At 42.2% G+C, this 3,922-nt stretch overlaps 1 pseudogene; it reads left to right on the top strand.

Moving 5' to 3' along the window:
* Positions 1 to 575: 575 nt before the first annotated feature.
* LOC106148811 lies at positions 576 to 3,553 on the top strand (annotated as a pseudogene).
* Positions 3,554 to 3,922: the final 369 nt, after the last annotated feature.

Genomic DNA, 3,922 nt, shown 5'->3' with positions numbered 1-3,922 from the left:
CAAAAAGTCATCTTAATGGAGTTGGCAAAAGCACATGATTAAGCCATTGTTTATTTGCTGGCTTTGTGTTTTCAGGTCTGCAAATCAACTCAAAATCCTCATTCTTATAAATGAGGCTGACATGGGCATCTTTCTGTACTAATTTTCATGTGAACTCTAGTGGTATTCTTTCTGTATTGAATGAAATTGATTTTTCCATTGTTTTGACCTACAAAAATGTCCATGTGCTTGATGCAACCTAATACTTGACCTTTTTGTAGTATCAGCAGACACTCCCAGGGGTGGCTCTTTCCACCTTCTCTTCCACTTCCTACCTTCCTGAGGCGGTGACTCACCCAAGGTTAAAACAGGGAGTAAGGAGAGAATTAAGCACTGACTCAAGTCACACAACCTAGCTGCTACCCACTTGCTAGGTCCCCTTCTGTTCTTCTTAGATGGAAACTTTCTCTCAATAAATTCTTCCTACTCTTAACCTCTGTTGTTCCTAAAATTCATTCCTTGATTTTAGAGAACATGAACTCAGCATTTCAGACATCTAGCAGTGGTTGACTTTTGTACCTTTCCCACATATGAAGATGGTGAAGCTAGATATTCATACACTGGCCCATCACCTCAAGCAGGAGCACCTGTATGTGAACTCTGAAAAACAGCTCATTCAGAGGCTCAGTGCAGATATACTTATGACTGCTGAAAAGTTGTATCACATAGCATGGATTGTGAAGCAACTGAGAATTAGTTTGGATTGGCTTATCATAACCAGTGGTGAAGTGCATCCTGCTGAATGTTGCCAGCATGCCAAGATTTTGGGAGATACATAGTTTGTAGATGGATATAAGCGTTTGGGATTTCAGGAGAAATGGTGAGTTCTCAAGTCAGTTAAGAGAAAATCCTTGTTTTATTGCCTACCCTTTTGTTGTTGGCAAGAAACTTAATTAGGATAACATACAAAGTATTATTTACACAGTTTTTACCTCCCTGTAAGACAATTGTATTATGCAAGAAGATGAAAGCTACCTCCTTCAGGTTTTGTGATACTTGTTTAAATTTGAATTTAAAGAAAATGACAACCCCAGGCAACATCTGAAGAGAGGAACCTGTGCCTTCAGTATTTTAAACTCTTTCTGAAGGACTGTTTTCTGCCAAACTTTTCCTCATGGCTACTTTACATGGGCCAATAGTGCAATTGCTTGTTGAAGATGAAAATCACCTAGAAACAAACACAAACAAGCTAATCAAGAGATTCTCCCCATCTTAGCCAGAAAAACTCTTCAGGGAGAAGGGCTCAGAAAAATTCAGGCAAAAGGTTCAGGAGATGGCAGATTCTAAGGAGGCCAAGTTAGTGGTTCTAGTGAACAAATTTATTGGTTATCTCAAATAGCATACATACTGCTTTCTATGTAGTCTTTGGTGGATTGTGTCACAGATGATAGGGTTGTCATTTTCTTTAAATTCAAATTTAAACAAGTATCACAAAACCTGAAGGAGGTAGCTTTCATCTTCTTGCATAATACTGTGTGGACAGACTGTAGGGAAGGTCAGGGCATTTGTGTACCAATCTCCTGCTGGCTTGCATTATTTGTTTTGCAGTTGTCAACCCACAGCAGTGTGGAATAATTTCTGATGCTCCCATTAACGATCAATTTAACAATTGCTCATTAATTAATAAGCAATTGCTCCCATTAATGTGCAATTTAACAATTTAATCTGATGCAGGTTGGCAATCACTGGCTCTGAAGAGGGAGATACCCAAATAAAAAGTAGCCTTGGAAAATGTAACAAAAGCTGTTTTGCTGCTTTCCTTGCTGTGATTAGGGGCTGTGCAGTGGAGTCACCTCTAATGTCCTCTATCCATCTTCTGGAAGGGCTGAGCAGAACTGTGGCTTATACAATCTACAGTCAGCTTCTTACTCTGGTAAATTTTATGAAGAGTGTGATGTGTGGAGATCAATTGAGAGAAGATAGAATGGCTTTTGACAATTTACTGGCAAACTTACCCCAGGCTAAGGGAGAAAAAAGCAGCAGTTTAGAGATGACTCCCTACAATACTCCTCAGCTGTCTCCAGCCACCACTGCAGCAAATAAGAAGAACTGATTACCTATTGCAACTTGGAGCAGAAGCCACATTAATATGGCTGCATGGACCTGCATACAGACCATGGAGGATCATCTCAGGAAACCATCCAAGAGGTGCAACTGGAAAAGGTGTTGGTCATTTCCTTGGGGACAAGTTCCCAGCTTATTCCAGGAATGATGTCAGAAAATGAGATCCTAAACATGCAACTTGCAAATGGAGGGCAAAGAGATGTCCCTGTTGATGAAAACACTCCACAGTCTTTCACATCATTCCAATTCAGTGTCTTCTGTAGAGTTGGAGGGATAGTCTACATCAGAACTTGGAATGGGACCTTCCGGAAGCTGAAGGAGTTGAAGCACTACAGCTCTTAGAACATGAGCAAGATACCATACAAGATAATCATGAAGATAAACTAAGAAAACCTGAGATTCAAGACAGGATGGGCTTAACAGATGATAGGGACATATCAGAAAAAGTGAGGGAGACCTGGAGTACAGATGTGTTGGGGAGTGACTTTGACACTAACATTGATGAAGATCACTTGCAGGAAATTATAGGCGCAGCAAGAGAACATGTTAGGCAGTTTGCTGTGCCTTCCAGGTTCAGGGTCAGTGCTCCTTGACCCCTGCACTTGTTCTACCATATCAGAGACAGTAAGCGAAGCTTGGAGTGTAGAGGTATTGTCAAATGACTCAGAGACCCCAGACCTAAAGCAGGAGAAGATCCTGCAAGAGCTGGAGCGCTGTCTTGGATTGGCAGCACGGATGATGATAAGGATATCAGGGAGGTCATTTCCCGCCCCAGTACACCAGGCCTCAGTGTCATGTTAGGCATAAGTGCAACCTCTGAGGATGTTCCCAGTAAGATTGAAGACTTGAGATTTGACTGCAGCTCTGATTTTGGGGTGGGGGGAGTTATGATTCTGTCACTAGTCCAGATATGGATAGAATAACTCATTTGCCCTTCAGCTGACCTCCCCTCCTTCTCAGTCAGAGTCTCTGCTCACCATGTTTAATCCACTGTCTTCACATGAAGGGCTTCTGCAGTGGTAAGGCCAAAGGTTTACTATTCCAGCCCATCACATCCACCTCTAGACCATCCAACCCTGGAAGGAGTGGTGGGAGGAAACAAGGCCAGGTTGCCCAACTTCAGCTTCCACGTTTTATTTTATTTTTTTAATTTTTTTGTACCAGAAATCAAACTCAGGACCTTACACTTTCCAGGCAGGCTCTTATGCCACTGAGCTATATCCCTGGCCCTGTTTCCACGTTTTAACTCCAACCAAAATGGAAGCATTCAAGCAAAGGCATTCTTACCCCAAGAGACTGATTCTAAGCAGGAGCTCTGATATAGTATCTTCTGTCCGGTAACCCATGAATGACCCCAGGTAGAACTGCTACAGAACATCTCAGCTGGTGATCTCCCACATTCTGCGAGCCAGGCAGCCCAGACACGCAGTTTATCCTCAGGATTCAGCTTTCTGTTACAGAGATGCAAAAGAGAAACTGAGACTTGCTCTTTGCTCTGTGGATTCTGTTGCTTTCCCAGTAGTGACCCATTCAACAAGGAATGGATTACCAGACCATACAGAAGACAGTGAAATTATATGCTTCTTAGAAGTTCAAATAATTTATAAGAATTTAATGACTGAACTTCAAGAAACAATGCATTGTGTATGCCAATTGGATAATAGGACTTGTAGGAAACTGCTGGCATCCGTCCCTGAGGACTATAGGAAGCAAGTCATATATTGCATATCTCACTTGCTGTGGACAAGGGCTGCAGAACACACAGGCTCACCTGGAAAGGCTCTTGCAAAGGGTTTTGCATGACAAAGAGGTGGCCAAT

This window comes from Chinchilla lanigera, unplaced genomic scaffold (genome assembly GCF_000276665.1).
Source record: "Chinchilla lanigera isolate Chin_1 unplaced genomic scaffold, ChiLan1.0 scaffold00003, whole genome shotgun sequence".
Taxonomy (NCBI): domain Eukaryota; kingdom Metazoa; phylum Chordata; class Mammalia; order Rodentia; family Chinchillidae; genus Chinchilla; species Chinchilla lanigera.
Note: the sequence above shows the minus strand (reverse complement) of the source record. Positions and strands in the feature narration are given on the sequence as shown.